The sequence below is a fragment of the Lissotriton helveticus genome, chromosome 12 (assembly GCF_964261635.1).
Source record: "Lissotriton helveticus chromosome 12, aLisHel1.1, whole genome shotgun sequence".
Classification (NCBI taxonomy): Eukaryota; Metazoa; Chordata; class Amphibia; order Caudata; family Salamandridae; genus Lissotriton; species Lissotriton helveticus.
In genome coordinates, this window is record NC_136073.1 from 199497171 (window position 1) to 199518488 (window position 21318).

Consider the following 21318-nt stretch of genomic DNA (forward strand, 5'->3'; position numbering starts at 1 on the left):
CACTCAGGTGTACTGGCTGTAATATATGCTAGAAACTTTATTGCCAGCCAGCTGAGTTTTGGCCCATGTTCCTTTTTTGCATGCTCATGTATAAATGGCTCTTGATCAATGTGGAATTCTGTTTGGCCATCCAAGCAGTTTTGTAATATCTTCTTTATTGTCATAGTTGTTGACCTTTACTGCTTCTGAGTTCTGATGCACCTTTGCTCTTGATTTCAGGCCCTGAATGCCAAAAACTAACCAATCTAAGATGTTGTCTGTAGTGATGCATTTGGTGTTTTTAATGTTATTAGCCGGTGCGGCTGGGACTGCGGATGGTGCTTCCACTCACAATGTAGCTGCTGCAGTTGGGACATGCTTCTAGATGCGGAGTGACATCAGAGTTCTCCAGAGGTGGGTGACAACTGTACTTTGCTCTATCAACTTTTGTCTTTCAGTTCAATCTCTTTCTTGTTCTACATACATAAAGACATTAGTACTGAACATGCAATAAAAGTAGGTAAACTTGTTGGTATTGTGGAACAGTGTAGTGGCACAGATGTACTCTTCAGAGGGCACAATCTCTACTTGCAGCCTTAAATTTGTACACCAGCTGCTTCTTTGTTAAAATTGATCAATTATTTTTCTATCTAACACAAATGGGCCTACAGCGAGTGCAACAATTGGTTTGCTTGCCTCATGGTATGATTCTTTTTTTGCTAGCTTTCATTGTCACATTATCAAATGACACTGGCATCTCATTTCATTTCATAAAGCTTTATTTCGATAAATTAATATCTTAAAAGCTAGGCAATCCAATGTAAAAAGTATACAAAATGGACCATAATACACACAATTTAAAAACTAAGTATACAATAAAAACTTTAAGATTAATCATTTCTCATTTAAAAAAACCAATGAATAGTTAAAAAAAATTGTCAGGACAGCTGCGTAGTGGTACAAGGAAGAGGGACATGGTTGGAAATTTTAGTCCATTTTCAAATTTCATGCTTCAAGAGTTAGCCTTGATTTTATGCGCTCTAATGCTCCATGCCCATTTAAGATATTTAGCTAATCCACAGGCGTAAAGGTCCAGAGTGTCAGATTTTAAGATGCGCAGATCAACTTTATGGCTTCCAGTGCCCATCTGCTTGCATATTGGTTTCAACCAACAACCCCTTGGCACGTTATATGCTGGGCAGACAAACACAAAGTGTGCAATCGTCTCGATGGGATCCTCGCAGCTTGGACAAAGAGTTGTGGTTTGATTGGGAGGATTCCATTGTGCAGTCATCTCCCTCGTAAGAAGCGTGCCTGTCCTGAACTCAAAGTAGAGGGCTCTATTGCGTGGTTTTTGTATAAAATCAAGATAGGGCTCGTAACGGATAAGAGGCTTATGCAGCATGAACTCTTCTGTGAGCCTGCCCATTCTCAGATTGAGAAGATCGTTTTTAGCAACCCACTGCCAGTACAGCCTCTTAACTTCTGCTTTTGGCGGGGCAGTTCTATTTTGCCATTCTTCATTAAGGTCCAGGTCATGCAGAAGTTTCTTTACGCTTTTGAGCCAATGGACCTTATGCCACCCATCCATATCCATTATCTCCCTCAACCCTGCTGCATATTTCAATAGCTCTGGGGTCCGCCACAGGCGTACCCATAGCAGGAGTGGGCGAAGTCTTGCTGTGTCCCTAGGCGAATGGCAGCCTAGATCATATAAAAGGGGCTTGGTGGGTGTCCTCTGAGGGAGCATCATTAGGTCTTTTAAAAATGTATTCTCCGATTTTACAATTTGGTCTATATTAGAAAAAACCCACAGTTCGGTGCCGTAAAGGGACGAACTTTTACTGCCTTAGCCTTGTAGATTGTAAGGGCGGGGGCAATTGGTCTGGTCGTAGAGGAGCAATGCTATTTTAATATTGACCCCACCACCCTTTTATGGGACAGAAGCATTTTCTGAGTGTGTGGTGACCAATTCATAGAATCGGCGATACGGATACCCAGATAGTCGAAGGTGGTAAACCTTTTCTAATTGGACTGAGTTTAGCAGCGGAGGGTTTCTGAACGTTCTAGATAGGTTAAGTGTAAGGAACTTAGCCTTCAGGGTGTTAATGGACAACCCTCTACTAATACAAAACTGTTGGAAACTGTCCAAAAGGGTTTGCAGGCCATTCGGGGTCTTGAAATGAGGAGGGTGTCTTCGGCGAACAGTAGTGTTGGATCATTTTCACCCGCCAGGGATGGTGCATCCGATGGTATTTGCTGTAACTATTCGAACACCCCATTCACATACAAAGAGAATAGGGTGGGAGCTAGCAAGCATCCCTGGCGCACTCCCCTGTTCACCGGTATGCAAGCTGTTTTTTCCCCTGGTGACCTCCATCTCACTTGGGCATAGTTGCCCTCATGAAGGCGAATCAGTATATTCAACATGTGCCTAGGAATCCCCTGTTCTGCCAAGACCTGCCACAGTCGCTCACGTGGGACCATGTCAAAGGCAGTCTTTAGGTCGATAAAAGCGAGATAAAGACTGCCTTTGCCTATTCTGACCTCCTTTCAATACAGGAGGAGCAACCTGAACGCCTGCCCAATTGTCCCCATGCCTGCCCTGAATCCAGCCTGGTAATCCGAAAGGACTTAATTCTCATCCGCCCATGCAAGAATTCTCTCCAACAAAACTCGTCCCACCACCTTTTGGATCGAATCTATCAGGCTTATTGGGCGGTAGTTTGCAGGGTTGTCCCTGGCCCCCTTCTTAAAAATCGGTACAACTTCACCCCCCTCCCAGGAGTCAGGAATCGGGCAGCCACTGTCAATTGCATTAATTAGGGATGATAAAATTTTTGCCCAGTTGACAGGATCTGCTTGAAGAAGGTCCCCTGGCAGGCCGTGAGGTCCTGCAGCTTTTGCCGGGACTATTCGCCGAATTACGGTTTCTACCTCTAGTTCAGTAAAAGGGTATCTAGCGGAGTCCACGGGAGCTGCCCAAGGGTCAGTTGGTGGACCATCTAGCATAGCTTCCCCATCATCGCCATATAGGCTCTGGAAGTGGTCATACCAAGTTTTACTTGAGATGTTGTTAGTGATGAGTTCGCTGGCAGGACGCGTTTTTTTTCTGAGGAGATCCCAAAAAAGATTGGCATTCATCCCCCGGCCTAGCAGTAAATAATGCCTGCCAATGCTGCTCCTCCCAGTCTTTTTTTGCTTTAAGCACTTCCACCTTATACTCCCTTCTTGCTGTCAGAATCCCAGATGGAGACTTGCTTTTAACAGCCATTATGAGTGCAGATTTTTTATGCCTGCAGGATGCCGTATACCATGTATCAATAGAGTTAGTACGCAGATTATGTCTCCTGCCATTTGTGTAGAAAAAAGTACCCAAAGTTTTAATAGTGTTCTCATATATTAGGGGTGTGTTCTGTATGGCTTCTGCATCAGTGGTGATATTTTGCAACCCAGTTAGGGCCCCTATTAGGGTGGCTCTAATGCCCACACTGGCATTTAGATCAGCCACTTACAGCATTCCCTATTCACTCTCAAGGGGTATTGATCTCATCATTGCTGCCCAGGGGGACAGTGGCTCAAGGACTGATTTATTTCCAATACTGCTGAGTCCCTGAATACCAACCATAAATGTTCATGATCTACAGTAGCCGATCTATTGTCGTCTCAGGGTTTGTCATATGAAGCAAAACATCATCTGAGTCCAGGGCTATTCTGTCATCCTTTGTGGTTTTCCATCTTAGTCACCTCATTGGGGCATCCCACTTGATTCAATTTGCCAGGGGTTCCAGTAGCAACCCAAATAGAATAAGTGACAAGGTAAGTCAATGCCTAGTACCTCTCTGTCGGAGGAATAGTGGGGACAGTGCCCCATTCACACTGACTCTGGCCAGAAAATGTAGGTAAAGGACCCCGCCCTAAGCCATTGTCTTGGTACCTATACCTACTTTGTGAAGAGCTCTGAACATAAAATTCCATTCCAGGGAGACAAATGCCCTAGACCATGGGTACTCACAAACTTTCTCTCGGGGGCCAAATTTACAGTGTGGTTTGTGGCCGAGGGCCGCACAGGTGGAGGCGGGGTCAGTGGGGGATGGGGGCGGGGCTAGAAAGAAAAAAACTGTGACCATGAAGTTGAACACAGGCCCCTGCAGCTGACCCGTTCATCCACTGAGCCAACAGACCTGCATACACACACACCTCTCTTTCTCTCTCTCTCCCTAACTCTCTCTCCCTCTGTCTCCCTCCTTCTATCTCTCTCTCGCTCCCTCCTTCCCTCTCTCTCTGTTTCCCTCTGTCTCTCTGCCTCTGTCTCTCTCTGTCTTACCTCTCTTTCTCTCTCTGTCTCCCACCCTCTCTTTCCTTCCCTCTCTCCGTCTCCCTCCATCTGTCTCCCTCTATCTGTGTCCCACTGTCCATCTCCCTCTGTCTCCCTCCCTCCGTCTGCCCTCTGTCTGTCTCCCTCCCTCCCTCTGTTTGTCTCCATCGCTCCCACTGTCTCCCTCCCTCCCTCCCTCTGTCTCCCTTCCTCCCTCTGTCTGTCTCCCTCCCTCTGTCTGTCTCCCTCCCTCTGTCTGTCTCACTCTGTCTTTGTCTACCTCCCTCTGTCTGTCTCCCTCTCTCCTTCTGTCTGTCTCCCTCCCTCTGTCTGTCTCCCTCTGTCTGTCTGTCTCCCTCCCTCTGTCTGTCTGTTTCCCTCCCTCTGTCTGTCTGTCTGTCTGTCTGTCTCAGTCTCCCTCTGTCTGTCTCCCTCTGTCTCCCTCCCTCTCTCCCTCTGTCTCCCTCTCTCTGTCTATCTCCCTCCCTCCCTCAGTCTGTCTTTATCCCTCCCTCTGTCTCCCTCCATCCCTCCCTCTGTTTCCCTCCCTCCCTCTGTCTCCCTCCCTCTGTCTGTCTCCCTCCCTCTGTCTGTCTCCCTCCCTCTGTCTGTCTCCCTTCCTCTGTCTGTCTCCCTTCCTCTGTCTGTCTCCCTTCCTCTGTCTGTCTCACTCTGTCTTTCTATCTACCTCCCTCTGTCTGTCTCCCTCCCTCTGTCTGTCTCCCTCCGTCTGTCTGTCTGTCTGTCTCTGTCTCCCTCCCTCTCTCCCTCTGTCTATCTCCCTCTGTCTATCTCCCTCTGTCTGTCTCCCTCTGCCTCCCTCCCTCCCTCCCTCCCTCTGTCTTCCTCCCTCTGTCTCCCTCCCTCCCTCCCTGTCTCCCTCCCTCTGTCTCCCTCCCTCCCTCCCTGTCTCCCTCCCTCTGTCTGTCTCCCTCCGTCTCCCTCTGTCTTTCTGTCTCCCACCCTATGTCTGTCTGTCTCCCTCCCTCTGTCTGTCTCCCTCCCTCTGTCTGTCTCACTCCCTCTGTCTGTCTCCCTCTCTCCCTCTGTCTGTCTCCCTCTGCCTCCCTCCCTCTGTCTCCCTCTGTCTGTCTCCATCCCTCCCTCTGCCTGTCTGTCTCCCTCTGCCTGTCTGTCTCCCTCTGCCTGTCTCCCTCCCTCTGTCTGTCTCCCTCCCTCGGTCTGTCTCCCTCCCTTTGTCTCCCTCCCTTTGTCTGTCTCCCTCTGTCTGTCTCCCTCTCTCCCTCTGTCTGTCTCCCTCTGTCTGTCTCCCTCTCTCCGTCTGTCTGTCTCCATCCCTTCCTATGTCTGTCTCCCTCTCTCTCTCTCTGTCTGTCTCACTCTCTCTGTCTGTCTCACTCTCTCTGTCTGTCTCTATCGCTGTCTGTCTCTATCGCTGTCTGTCTCTATCGCTGTCTGTCTCTGACCATATCTAGCTCCGTCTGTCCCGGTCTCTATCTGTCTCTGCCTCTATCTGTCTCTATATGTCTTTATCTGTCTCTATCTCTATCTGTCTCACCTCACCCAGCTCTCACTCCCTGCTGCCCTCGGTCACCTCACCCGGCTCTCATTCCCTGCTGCCCTCCCACCTCACCCGGCTCTAACTCCCTGCTGCCCTCCACCTCCCTCACCCGGCTCTCACTCCCTGCTGCCCTCCACCTCCCTCACCCGGGCTCTCACTCCCTGCTCTGCCCTCCCACCTCCCTCACCCGTGCTCTCACTCCCTGCTCTGCCCTCCAACCTCCCACACTCTGCTCTCACTTCCTGCTCTGCCCTCCCACCTCACCTGGCTCTCACTCCATGCTGCCCTCTCACCTCCCTCACCCAGGCTCTCACTCCCTGCTGCCCTCCACCTCCCGCACCCAGCTCTCACTCCTTGCTCTGCCCTCCACCTCCCTCACCCGGGCTCTCACTCCCTGCTCTGCCCTCCACCTCCCTCACCCGGGCTCTCACTCCCTGCTCTGCACTCCACCTCCCTCATCCGGGCTCTCACTCCCTGCTGCCACCCGGGCTCTCACTCCCTGCTCTACCCTCCACCTCCCTCACCCGGCTCTCACTCCCTGCTCTGCCCTCCACCTCCCTCACCTGGCTCTCACTCCCTGCTCTGCCCTCCACCTCCCTCACCCGGGCTCTCACTCCCTGCTCTGCCCTCCACCTCCCTCACCTGGCTCTCACTCCCTGCTCTGCCCTCCACCTCCCTCACCTGGCTCTCACTCCCTGCTCTGCCCTCCACCTCCCTCACCTGGCTCTCTCCCTGCTCTGCCGTCCACCTCCCACACCCGGCTCTCACTCCCTGCTCTGCCCTCCCACCTCACCACGCTCTCAGTTCCTGCTGTCCTCCACCCCCTCTCCCCTGTGCGTCAGCCTGGCTGACACAGCCTCCCGGGCACCCCAGTACTTAACAGGTCTTTAAACGACCATTTGTTTGTTAATGAGGCTTTGTTCACCTCTTAGCGCCCCTGCGGCTCCACTCTTACTGTGGCTGGATTCGCCCGGGCCCCCACAGAGCAGTGTCTCTGACTCGCACTGCTGCTCCCCGAGGTGTTTGCTGAAAAAAAAACACACACAGGTGCGATGTCTAAAGCTCCGCGGGCCGCCACTGAAGGCTTGCCGGGCCGCTACTGGCCCGCGGGCCGTACTTTGAGTACCCCTGCCCTAGACGCATCCAACTATAGGACCATTGTTGGCTCATCCAACCCTTCTGTGTCCAAGATGCTACATATAGTCTCCTAAGGTTTCATCCATGGTTTCTGTTTCACATGATGCCCCATTGGCCAGGGTGCATCAACCTGTTAACGACCAACACAACGGGTTATCAAGGAACATGGACAACATTTTTGTTTCAACATTCAGAAATGAGATAGGCCAGTTTGAGGCACATTTTTGGGGGGATTCCCCTGTTTATGGATGACCTCTATTGTGGCTAGTCTAAGGTTGAGTGGGAGGCAATCTTCAGCCCTGCTCCACGTGCATATTTAAAAGGAATGCTGACACATTACAAGCAATCATCTTATATAATTCTGTAGGTAGGCCCTTGGGCCTAGAGTTTTCTGTGATTAAAGTAAAGTAAAGTCCACATTTGTAAAGCGCACAATCACCCGTAAGGGTCTCTAGGCGCTGGGGGCCGTCGGGAAGATTAAGCGAGCTATTGCCCAGAGTCACATGGTGCTGGGCTAACCTGCCGCCGGAGCCGGGGATCGAACCGTGGTCCCCAGATTCCAGCGTCAGTCGCCCTGGCCGCGGCGCCACACCTCTTCCCCGGCGCCACACCTCTTCCCCGGCGCCACACCTCTTCCCCGGCGCCACACCTCTTGATTGCAGTTCGTTGATGGTCTCTTCAATTTCATTTAGCAATATTTTAAACACCATGTCCTCTATAGCCCTAGCCAGTACACTGGGTAATAGTACATCTTCCCAGGATGGTTTGCATATCATCCTCCCTTAGGATTCTCTGTGAGGCATTGAGGCCCCAAAAATATCTAGCAAATGTGTTTGCTATGTAAAGGTTCCTTTATGCTTTGGTCCATCTCATGGTCTTATTCCTCATTTCCCACTAGTCAAGCAGCTTGCCTGCAATAATACTGACTTCATATAGCCTTCTTTGTGTCACCAAGAATAAGCTACAAGCCTTTCTGGTTGCATTCTCTCAATATTCCTTTTTTAAGGATTAAGCTTGTACCTCAACTCTTCCTTATTAGTCTGTACTGATCTCCCTTCCAGGTTCAGTATATAGACCCCAATTCTACTCAAATCAATATGCTACATATTGTTGATTCAAGAGTGATCCTCCTCCCAACAACTTCCTGCCCAGAAGAGGTGTAGGAGGTACGCTGTGTTGGGCACATATGTTGAAAAAGAATATGGGCTGCAATTTATGTCAGTGGTGGTAAGATACTTCATCCCCTCATTTGCCACTTTCTTGACAACAGTATCTTTCTTGCAAGCCATTTTGTTCACTTCTTGTTGGTCAGCAGAACAAGCAGAAGCACTGATCAGAGAGATTTCTGAACTCTGGTAGAAGTTACTTTACAGCTATCTCTCCAACTCATCTCAGCATTGTCCACCTACAGACATTAAAAAATGTGAAAGAAGACAGTAAAACTTGGCCATTCTAGGCAATCATATAAAAGTCATTGTCATAAAAAGAATACATCTATGTGTATCAAACACACAAAAGTGAATGGAAGAAATGTTTGCAATAAGTCTAACCACTAACAATCGCTCGGGGTAGAATTCCAACTCATCATTCTTTTGCTCCCATTGCACCTTAGTTTGGACCTAGCCATATGCGAATCATTCTTGACCCAGCTCCAATAGGAACTGTCCAGAACTGCCAGGCCACATCCAGGGCCTCGCAGCAACCCCGGCCTGCACACAGTCTGGCATGGGGTTACTGCTAGACCTGACTTGCTGCCAGTCCCTGTGCCCAACCACCCACTGGTATCCATACCTCTTTGAGTTTGTACAGCTGACTATGTGATGCTACAATATAAAGGGTCTCATTTTAAGCATGGCAGTCCAAATGACTTTGTCAAAGGGTTAATGCAGCAACACTTAACAAGTGGGCCTATTGACTAACATATATAAAGCCGACCTATTATCTTTGCCAAATATCTGCCAGTAATAATAATCAAATGTACATTATGAAATGTCTTACATGGCATCAAATATGTAAACTCATACATTGCAATATTTATTAACAAGGATTGCCATCATGTTTTAAATGAAGTCTTATTTAAAAAAATCTCGGTAAGTCTTACTTTTAACAAATTTCAGGCCACAAAGTGCAAGCAAAGAACCAACCACAACAGAACCTTGCACTCCAGCTGATGATCATACAGCTCCAGCTTGGAATGCTTTAAAAATATATGGTAAGGTCATGAATTTAATGACCCAGCAGACTTACTGTTTGTTTAATTTTGCCCGGGAGAGGGAGCTGGTGCCCCCAACCATGCTAAAAAAATGCTAGATAGAGCTCCTGCCCCTTCTATGAGAACCCACTGCTCCGGAAAATGTATAAAACTGCTTAGATGAGTTCCCTGACGATGGGGACCCCATATCTGATCTAGGCTCAATGAGGGAGGCCTGACACCTTTATCTGCTAATAATGATATCAACCCCAGGAGATGGGGGACTCTATGCCTCATGGAGGCTTGGGTAGGGAGCTTCACGCCCCCCCCTTTAAAATTACAGCAGGCCTCGGGGGATGGTGTCCCTGGGGCCGTAGTCGACTTGGGGAGGTGGGCCCATTCCCCCTTACCCATCATAATATGTGCTAGGACATGGAAGATGGGGTCCTCAAAGCCGAATTCGGTAGGGGACTCACACGTGCCCCCTCCTCATTTTTATAAAAATAAATATAGTTTGACGCAGAGGCCCTGACCTACCCAGGGAGTTATCCCTTTAAAAATAGAAAAAAATGCATGTCATTTCCTTTCTTTTTGTACCACGATCCTGCAGGACCTACCCACAAGGGTTAAGGGGGCAGGGCAAAACCCACTCTGTTCACACATATTGTTTTTCTAAAAAACGTTTTCATTACAGGGGAATAAATCCCTTAGTCCTGTAGTGGCAGCTGCAACATTTCTTTTAATGAGGAGGCCAGCCATCAGAGCGCTTGCATTGGAAAAAAATCCTCAGACAGTCTGAAGAATTACATTTTTTAATTTCAGCCCAACAATCGAGATATACAATGTTTTTAAACATTAATTTCTCAAAAACTACTGTTCAGATTTATACCACATCACTAAAAACAAGCTTTCAGAACCAAGATCTAGCTCTCTGCCAAATGTGGTATAATTGGGTTCAGCCATTTGGGCTGTAGTGCTTTAAAACATCTGTATTGAAATTGCATGAGGAAATTACATTTTGAGACCCTCCTTTTTCTCATCTCCAACTTGACAAATCATCCTGAAACTTTCCAGAAAGGAACGGAAGTAAAAAGAGCACTTTTTGAAAAAAATCATGAAGATTAGTCAAATGGTGGCAAAGTTATTAGAAAACCAAAAAATGATTTTCCTATTGTAACTGGGTCATAGCTCTAACTACCCATTGGTGAACAATGTATAGTTTCTGTAATCTGTTGACAAAACTGAATCAACATGTATTAAACATTTTTTTATAAATATTATAAGCCATGATCGAAAGGGCACAGTTTAAGTCTTCGAACATGTGGGAAAAATTCTACAAAATGAGAAAAAAATGCTTGGTGAACTCCAATTCCCATTGGACGTCAATGGGAGCCAGGGAAAGTGTATAAAAAATATTTAATTGTTTTAAAATAATAAAACCGTGGACTACAAACTACAACAACCATTACACAAACACAATATAGGAACAGGAAATATCGATGAAAAATGCCTAAATCAGCTAAAGATCAGTCGACACCTAAAGGGAGCAGAAAAGGTTTAATTGTGGCTTAAAAGGATTATTAATAAAAAATCAGATACACACATTGGTTTCACAAAATGCTAGCCAAACACACGGCTTGGAAAAGCAGAAGTAATGGAGAATAAAGACAAGATCACTGTGTATGATGCAGACACTGGTTTCTCAAAATGGTGGCCAAGCACATGGCAAAGATCAATGAGTTATGGAGAACAAAGACAAAATGGCCACCTATGGGACACACACTGGTTTCACAAAAGGATGGATGAGCAATTGACAAGGGCATAGGTGGTATGAAGGACAAAAAGACCATGACTGCCTCTAAAAAACATTGGTTTCGAGGGGAGGAGCCAAGATGGCGATCGGGATGGCTGCATAACCGCTTGGCTCCGTGAGCCCTCCCGCCCCGCACATATATCCTGGCGATTAACCTGAGTAGTTTTTGCTAATTTCCGTAGGTGAAGGGAAGCATTCACTTACCGTCTGTATTTTAGGGTCCACCGTGCAGTAGACCCGAAGAATTGTCTCCGTCTTTTTGGCGGCATTCGCGGTGCTGCGGCCGGGATCTCGAGTGAGGGGAGTGTCCGGCCGTGACTGCAACACCAGCGTCCTGTGGTTCAGATGGGAAGCCGGTCGGAGAGAACCTGAGAACCGCGAGCCGGAAGAGGTGATGCCAACCCACTCCCAATAGTGGGTTGCCCAGTGGGAGGTGCGGTGTGGCTGGGATGGAGAGAGTCCATGATGCCCAGTTCCCCTTCGGTGTGATACCCGGTTGTGTTAACGGCCCTCCCTGGGAGCCGGTGGGTGACTCCCGGGCGGCAGGGAGCTTGTTTAGCCTTTCGGTGACTCTCCTTTCTGCTGTGTGCCCTGGCTATTGAGATCCCGCTGTGAAGCCTGCCCCTCCCGGGGGTCGGGCCCGCTCCAGAGGTGCGGTGGAGGGGGAAGAGACCGTGATGGCTGAAATGGCGGATGATCCTTTCCCGTGCACCCCTCACCCAGGCAGAGAAACCGGTGCACAAGTGAGTCCCAGGGTCTGGCTCTGTGAGAAACCGCCCACGCCCAAAACTATCTTGGCTGCACTAACAACCCTGCAGACAGCCCTGATCCGAGAGGCCCGAGATTTGGGACAAAGGATGGCCGCCATTGTTGTCCCGCCATCTTGTAACGGCACGGATCGCTTTCAAGGAGGCGCCGCTGTGTCTGCCTCTGCTTCCTCGACACATTCCCCAGATGAGTCTGCATTCTTGGAGACGTGGATTGATTTGGTTCAGGAGCTTACTGTGGATGTCCCTGTGGCGCATGTGATTGTCTCACCGGGGCCTTTTTTTGGTTTGCGAGTGGAGGAGCAGCGTCGATACGCGGCTTGGGCGGCCCCGTCGGGGCTTTGGCGCTTCCCGCATCGTGTGTTTCCCTTTCCGTGTATGGCGGGACTGTGTTCGGACTCAAGACTGTTGGCGGTGTTGACATTGTTCCAATCAGACTTCCGCCATGCATCCTTGGCGAAACCTTGGCGGCTGGGATCCTATGGAGCGGCGCCATTGCTTTACCCTCTCGGTGTACCCGGACCCTTTGTGCTTCTTTGTCTCCCGTTTGAGGGGTGGTTCAACGTTGGTACTATTGACAAACGGGGCCAGGGGTGAATTCGATTGGACTATGGAGGGACTCATGACTGGTTGATGGTGATTTGAGGGGCGCTTAGCGGGGATGTCTTTGATTGCGTTATACGTGATTATTGCTACCTGTACTTCTTCTACCATTACTGTTTATACGATTTTTGCACGCGGAGGTGGGAGGGACCGGATGACCAGATTGGTGGCCCTTCTCCTGTATTTTTTCTCTTCTTTTTCTCTTTTCTTCTCTGTATTTCGGGTCTCTTATTTTGGGCGACAGGCACGCTGCTGGGGGGGTAGGCCATAGCCTTTTGCAGGGGTGCAGGGTTGAGGGTTGAGGGATGGGTTTGTTATTTTGTTCTATCTTTTTTTCTATGGCCCTTTGCCCTTTTTCTTTTTCGATGTCGTCGTCTTCCATGTCTCCCATATTGTGTTTCGTCTTGAGGGGTGGGGCTAGTTCGCCATGTTCGCTTAGTTTTGATTGCATCTATCCTGACTCACACACCCCCTCCCCCGTCTTTTCATCTCTGGCGAAAAATCTTTTGCATCAGTTACCTGTTTTGGGATGTGTGTGATTATGCGACATTGACTTTCAATTTATTTTTCGTTATTATAAACTGAACCGTCTCAGCTCCTTATTATCGCATGGTACTTAATTTTATGATGTATCCTGGACGCTACTCAGCTTTTGACCTCCGGACCGCTATATGTTTTTGTACTGTATTACTTTTTTAATCAATTTGGATAGCGGCCGGCCGGACTGGTTGTAGGCCCATGTTTGTATCTCCGTGCTATGACAATAAAGGTTGTTAAAAAAAAAAAAAAACATTGGTTTCACAAAATAGCAGCAAATAAAGTGGAGGCATGGAGGTCAATGAGAATATGGCTGTATAGGAGACTCTGGTTACACACAATGGTCGATGAGCACACAAAAAGAGATAGAAGAGGCATGGAGGACAAAGAAATCATAATCAGGTGCCCTGGCAGGAGCTCCATTTCTGCTCCTCCATCCACAAACAGTTGAAGTATTGCAGAGAAAGGATTACACAGATATATACCCAAATGTGTCTGTACCAATCCATGGGCCTATACACAACCAACAAAACAGCAATGGGAATACAAAAATCAACCAAGATAAAAGCAAAATAATAACATTACACCATGTATGATGCAGACACAGCTTTAACAAAATGGTGGCCAAACACATGGCAAAGATGGAGGAGTCATAGAGAACAAAGACAAAATGGCTGCCTGTGAGACAGATACTGATTTCACAAACTGATGGGCAAGCAAATGACAAGGGTAGAGGTGGCAAAGAGGACAAAGAGAACATAACCAGCTGCTCAGGCTGGAGCTCCTTTTCTGCCCTTGCATCAACAAACAGTGTGAAGCATTGCAGAGGAAGGATTACACACACACACATCTATATGCAAAGTGCATCTGAGCCAATCCATGGACCTATACACCACCAGCAAAGCAGTAATGGGAATGCAACAAGAAAAATAATTACCCCAGCCAAATACTTTTAAAAGTTGAAGAAATGCACATTAAACAACAATCTCTCTCTCTCTATCTCTCACTCTCACTCTCTCTCACACACACACACGCACACACACACACACACACACACACACACACACTCTCTCTCTCTCTCTCTCTCTCTCTCTCTCTCTCTCACTCTCTCTCTCTCTCTCTCTCTCTCGTAGGCAACTGCATGGGGAGCAAGGTGGCTGAGAACGAGGAGAAATGCCAGGCTACTTGAGCCTGGCCCCTGGAGACACAGCCCCACCCAACAATTAACAGCCATATGCATGAAAATAACCTAAATTGGGCATGAATTCATGGCCATCCTCAAGCTCTAAAATAACAAAAAATATCACAAGCACAGCAGCAGCAAGAATGTGAAAAATATATTACAAAACGACTTCAGCTACCTATACCAGATTACACCCCAAGCAATAAAACACCATTGTTTAATCACAAAAATAAACCATCGCAAAATGGGCATGGTCTGAACTCCCTAGTCCAAACTCCAGCCCATCCAGCAATTAAACAAACAAAATTTAGACAATCCAAAAAAGGACAAATAATAGACTTGCCTGTCCTCCCTCAAATATCAAACAATTTCCAAAAGGCTACAATGACCTGCTTGATTTTCAGAAAAAAAAATATAAAACTTCCAAGGGTGGTTAATGCAGCAGAAATTGCAGACAAAGGATAAATGATGCTTTCTCTCTTAGGAGAGCACGAACTGGAGGCCGTCTGGTTTCCTTCAACACGGCCAAGCTCTGGAATCACCTGCTTGAGTACATACCGCTCAAACCCAATTATCTGATATAGAATCTTAAGTAAGCACTCTGACACTGTAGATATTTGTGAACGTGTGCTTTATTCCCGGAGCGCCGGGAGCTTCCAACTGCTAGGAACGGTCGGCGCCAATGGTTACAATATGGCCGCCTTCCGTTTCCTGTAATTCCCTTTCCTGTACTGCAAGCGGAACACTAGACCGCTACTACATATCTCCCCCCTTTATGCATGTCAACATAGATTTAAAGTTCTTACTTCCAGTTCATGTCATAGTCCTTGAATTTCTCTGGTACCTTTACTCTTCTTCCCACCCGGGTCTTCACACTTTCTCTGCTCCTGTCTGCCTCCAGCTCATTCCCAATCAACCTTTCTTCTGAGCTCCTTTCTTCATTGTCTATAGCCTCTCTTTCGCCTTCTGTCTTGTATCCGCTCCTTTCTCTTTCTCTAGTGCTCTCAATTTCTCCTTCCTCTGACACTTGCTGTGTTCCTTCCATCACATTCTCTCCATGCCTTCCACTACGTTCTCTTTCCTCCTCTTCTTCTACTTGCTCTGCTCCTTCCTTGGTCTCCACTTCCCAATTCAGAATCTTGCTGCATTTGGCCATCCTGTCCATGGACCACACTTTACCGTCACTTAGCAGTGCCGATCTGGCATAGGGCTCGACAACTTTCAAGGGTGGTGAGAATTTGCTTTCACCCTTTCTCTTCAGAATGGCCAGTTTGACCCGAACCCACTCGCCCTTTTCTAGTCCTGCCTCATGGGTATTCCTCCTCTTATTGTAGTGGGCCGTGTACGCCTCTTGTGCTTTCTCCAGGTTTCTTCTGACTACCGCTGGAGACCACTTACTTTGCACCACCAACTTCCTCCACGCCACATTGTCCTTCGTGAAGGCCTCTCTACCTCTCAGCACTTTAAAAGGGCTGTATCCAGTGCTTCCTGGGGTGATGCGATACGCCCATATCATTTTCTCCAACTCCTTTTCCCAGTCCAAACCATCGTCTATAGCCGCTTGGATGGTGCCCATGATCACTCGATTGAAACGCTCTACCTGACCGTTTCCCGCAGGGTGATAAATCGGTGTATGTTTCACCTCAATGCCGTTTCTGTCCATGAAAGCGGTCCATTTCGCAGAAGTGAATTGGGGTCCATTGTCGCATGTGATTATCTTGGGGATTCCTTCTCTAACAAACGTGGTTCGCAAGAAACGCACCACCGCTTCTGTGTCCACATGCTCCATTATTTCCACCTCCGGCCACTTCGAATACTTGTCAATGAGGACGACTGCATATTTCGGGGTTCCTTCTTTGTCGAGTACCGGGCCCATAATGTCCACTGATATCATTTCCCATGGCCCGTCAGGTACTGGAAATCTTCCCAAAGGAGGCCTCAGCATGCTCTGTGATTTGTCCGACTTGGCGCACGACTCACACTTTCGCACATGACGTTCTACCTGCATGTCGATGGCGGGCCACCAGTACGCCTGTCTGGCAAGTGCTTTTGTTTTTGTGATGCCTTGGTGTCCTTCATGGAGCAAAGACATTAGGTGTTCCAGGATGCTGTGTGGAGGGATCACTTTGTCTCCCCTGAGTAAGAACATCGGGTTGTCTGCTAACGATAGTTCATCACGTACCTCCCAGTACCTCCTCAGTTCCTCCTTAAGGTGTCTTTTTTCCGGCCATCCATGGACTACGTATCCTTTCACTGCTTCTAAATCGGCGTCCTCTCTGTATGCTTTTTCCCATTCTTTGGCGCTTATTACCTCCTCCATGTCTTGTATCGTGGCAACTACATATCCGTCCCTGTCCTGTGTTTCGCTACTGTCTGCTTCCTCCATGGCCGCTGCTCTGCTTAGAAAGTCTGCTACTTTGTTTTGCGGACCTGGAATATGTTCCACTTCGTAAACGAAATCTAGCAGTCTAAGTGTCATCTTGGCGATTCTGGGAGTAGCGTGTTCATGTCCGCTGGAGGTTAGCACTCGGACCAAGGGTTTGTGGTCCGTTCTCACTAGGAATTTGGCACCCCACAAGTACTGCCTGAATTTCTCCATAGCCCAGACCACTGCCAGCATTTCTTTCTCGACAACGCTGAACTTCTCCTCATTGGGGGCCAGGGATCTCGAGGCGAAACTGACTGTCGACGTCTCCCCCGTCACCGATCTCTGTGTTAGGACTGCGCCCAGGCCGCGGTCACTGGCGTCCGTAGTGAGGATGGACTCCGCACTGGGGTCGAATCCTTTCAGAGGAATGGCTACACTCATCTCTTGCTTGAGGGCATCGAATTCCTCCTGTTCATCTTGTCCCCACTGGAATGCATTCTTCTCTCTGAGCAATTGGCGAATGAAATGCGTCTTCGTGGCAAAGTGGGGAATAAATTTACTGTAATACTCGGCCATTCCGAGAAATGACCGAACGTCTTCTTTCTTGCCCGGCGTGGGGGTTTTCACGATGGTATTCATGTTTGTTTTCTTTGGTGTTATCCCTTGCTCGCTTATTTCATGGCCTAAGTATGTGACAGATTTCACTCCCAGCTTGCACTTGGACCATTCAGCCGTCAGACCATTGTCTTGCAACGTGCGCAACACCTTGTGGAGCTTCTCATTGTGGTCTTGTTTCGACCTGCCCATCACCAGGATGCCGTCTTGAAAGAACAGCACGTCTTTTATGTCCTTTAGCAATCTGTGCATGAGTTTCTGGAAGACGGCCGCTGCCGATGCTAGGCCAAACGGCATCCTCACGAACTCATAACATCCGAAAGGCGTAATAAAGGATGTGAGATGGCTGCACGACGGGTGCAATCTTACTTGATGGTATGCCGATGACAAGTCCACAGTGGAGAACCATTTGATGTCTTTTGTCCTTGCCATCATCTCATTGATGCGAGGGAGTGGAAATTTGTCTATGATGATGTTTTTGTTCAACTCCCTGAGATCAACACAGAGTCGTACCTTGCCATTTGGTTTTTGGGCTACCACCAAAGGTGAAAGCCATTCTGCGCTCTCAATAGCTCTGATCACACCTTCTTTCTCCAACCTTTCCAGTTCTGTCTGCACGGCGTCCCTACTGCGGAAAGGAATGTTCCTCACTTTGTGTACAACCGGCTTTGCATCCTCCTTAAGTTTAATGATATGATTATATTTTACGAGTTCGCCAATTGCGCCATTGAACACCTTGGGGTATGCTTGCTGCCACGAACTCGTATCTTCCTCTCTATCCATGTCCATAAGCAGGATTTTCTCAATGCCTCCTGGGTTGACTTGGATTCCCAACGCTCCTTGGTCCTTCCAACTCAACACTGAGGGACCTTTCTCCGCTACGTACAGCTTACAATCGGCGTGGCGGCCTCTGAACTCGAACAGGAGGGGACAGTATCCCAACATGGGGATCTTTTGACCCGTGTACGTGACTGGTCTCAAGTCCATCGGTAGCAATGTCTGTTTGATCTTTGGTGCGAACTTGTCTTCCCATACTTGTCTTTGTATGATGGATATGGGTGCACCACTATCTGCAATCATCTCCATTTGTATTCCCCCAATGTGCATGTTCAGTCTGGGCTTATCCGTGTCTGACCCATCCATTTCCAATACTTGGACATCTATGTACAGGAACTCCACCTCTTCTTGATTGCTTTCCTGGTCGCTTGTCTCCTCTTCTCTTTCTTGGTCCATGTATCGTACCATTGCGTCCTTGGGTTTTCGGCGACATACCTTCTCATAGTGCCCGAAGATGTTGCAGTATGCGCACTTCACCCTGAATGCGGGGCACACTTTGTCGTTTCCTAGATGTGTCGTGCTACCACACCTGTAACAACTGGGTCGACCTCCTTTGTTGGTCTTGTCATCTTTTCGGTACTTGTAGTTATTGCTGGGCTTTCCTCCCTCCTGATTCCTTCGCATGTCTTTCTGTCTTGGTCGGTCATTTCTCGTAGGCGTCATTATCCTGCAGACCGTCTGCGTTTCTCCGGCTTCCTTTTTCGCCGCTTGTGCGCAACGTCGCGACAATTCCGCTTTCTTGACCATCGCCCAAATTTCTTTGAGTGGAGCATCGCCATTAACCCACAACTTCTCCTGTATGTGCGAGCTAGCTGTGTGCATTATTATTTGGTCCCTAATGAACTCGTCGTGTAGCGTGCCAAATTTGCACGTTTGGGCCAATTTTCTTAGCGCTACGACATACTCGTCCACTGTCTCAACACTCCTTTGCTTCCTCTGAAAGAAATTGTATCTGTCGATAGCCACGCACACTACCGGCCTGTAATGTGCATCCAGATCATCGATTGCGTGACCAAACACGTCGACGTCATTGGTGTCTCTCTCAGCCTTCACTATGGTGTCGTACACTCTGATCCCTTCTGGACCCAAGTTATGCAAAATAATTTTCTTCTTCCTCTTGCTCGAGAATGGGGTGTCGCCTTCTTCTTCCAGCGCCTCCAGATAATTTAGGAAGTATCTCTTCCAGTCTTCCCATTTCCTCTCTGGTTCACCCCCTTTTGTCAGGAATGGGACTAGGTGAGTGAGGGATGTTGACTGGGACGCCATTTTGGGTGTGTGTCTGCTATGCTGCACTGTTCGGCTCGCCCCACTTGGCGGACTCCCCGGCGTGTGTTGCTTGTCTGCGTCCCCTGTACTGCTCTCCCCGTCGCTCTCTTCCTCTTTCCCTGTCTCTGTGTGACTGGTCTGCGCCTGAAAGCTATCCCTTGTAAATTTGCTCTCCGAGCCTGTTGCATCCGCTGATTTCCCTTGTTCCGCCAGAATGCCGGGCTGGGGGCACTTTGGAAGGGATAGTTTGTTCCTTGCTGTGTATCCTGCGTACTCTGCGTGCAGTGTGTTTCAGCTAGGTGCGAGGTGCTTCCCCCAGTTATTGGTGTGCCAGTAATGGTTCATCTGCCATTCCCCCGCTTATCTATGGATGCAGGATCTCTGTTATACTCTTTTTGAGGGCTGACCTGTATTTCGCGCTCTTTTTCCTGCTTGAAATCGGCTCCTCTGCCGCGCTCCGGTGTATCAGCGTTAATTCCGCCCAATGCGTGAGGTCTCGCTGTTGTAGCGTGCTCTTGGGATCAGATCCCATCTATCGTCGCCATTATAGAATCTTAAGTAAGCACTCTGACACTGTAGATATTTGTGAACGTGTGCTTTATTCCCGGAGCGCCGGGAGCTTCCAACTGCTAGGAACGGTCGGCGCCAATGGTTACAATATGGCAGCCTTCCGTTTCCTGTAATTCCCTTTCCTGTACCGCAAGCGGAACACTAGACCGCTACTACATCTGATTTCTAGAAATGATCTTAAAACTTTCCTCTTCCCTTGTCTGCTTACAGCTTATCAATCAATCAATACATTTGTAAAGCGCACTACTCACCCGTGAGGGTCTCAAGGCGCTGGGAGGGGTACGTAAGGGCGCCACGGATAGCGCTGGGATGCCCTTGGGTAACCATGCGCTTTACAAATGCCTTTTTCATTTAATTTCTCCAGAATCCAAATTCATAAAGATAAAGGACTCAACAAAGAACAAGGAGGAGCCTTCAGGACAGAAAGAGAAAAAATGATACTCTAAAGCAGCCTCTCTCTATATATAAATGCTAACAATACATAAATAATGTGAAATGGTTTAAAGTATATGAGATTACACCAGTGCAAAGAAAATGTTGCCTTCGCCTGCTTGTAATGGTTTTGAAATAGGAATAATTATTGCACAATGCTTGCTACCATTTCTTCAGTGATGATTTTATTTGCAGATTTATATAGTGCCCGAAGGTATTAGAGTGCTCTATATGAGCATCAGTTACGTTACACAGGACACATACATATTTGGTAGGCACAAGGGAGGTTAAGTGATTTGCCAGAATCACAGGATGCTGAGACAACCCAAGGATCGAACCTTGTTCCCCAGTTTCAATGTCGGCAGCTCTGGCCGTGAGGCCACATCCTCGCCCTGAATAGCATATGATATGAAAGTTTCTTTGGTCTCTTTTAATCTTTTTTCATGTTGATTCTCAATTATTCTGTATGTGATTGAGATGTTAATGCTCCACTGCCTTTTGGCTAGGTTTGCGCTATAGAAATACTTCATACATACATTAATGAGTTGCCATGTAAACTTGATCTTGTGATGTATTCCTATAGGTTCTGAATCGATCCCCCTATTCCTGACCCTATTCTAGTTAAACAAACCAACAAGTTAACTAGCAGTCAGCCCATGAGGCAGAAAACCCCCATGATGCAGATACCGTTATCTGACGCAGTCACACTACGGCACAGGAACGTGTTATCTGATTAGGTCATAACGCTTGCGATCTAATTAGACAAGCGATATTTCTCCAGCCCCTGATAAGGCATACGGAGTTCTCATAACAAATCAAACCTATGACAACCTGGGCAAAACCCTGCGGCCATTGTTTTGATTTCACCGAGAACTTCAGTAAAAGAATGTGCTAACGAGCAAGTCGTATGACATCCTTATTGACGTATCTATGTCCATCCTTACGTCAATCTCGGCACCTTAAAGGTATAAATATTACCGATCTTGCCCTATGCAAACACACGCGTGGTGACGAGACGGAGCAGCCATACTTGCCGAAGCGAAGAGCAGAGCAGACCCCGCTGGCAGCAGCCCCGCCTTTCTGACGCGCTGAGAGAAGCTGCTTTCTCCTGCCGAGAAATCCAGCACCGGCGTTTCTGGGTAGCCCTCGCAGGCAGCCTGGAATATTGAGACCAGAGAGA

General features: G+C 48.1%; 1 long non-coding RNA gene across 1 annotated transcript in view; it reads left to right on the forward strand.

Annotated features, from left to right (window-relative positions):
- The first annotated feature begins 226 nt into the window (after positions 1–226).
- Positions 227–21318, forward strand: part of LOC144798925 (uncharacterized) — a 289530-nt gene continuing 268438 nt past the window's right edge. The window contains exon 1 of the long non-coding RNA XR_013603699.1: positions 227–393. This is a non-coding gene — a long non-coding RNA (uncharacterized LOC144798925). The remainder of the gene's footprint in view (positions 394–21318) is intronic.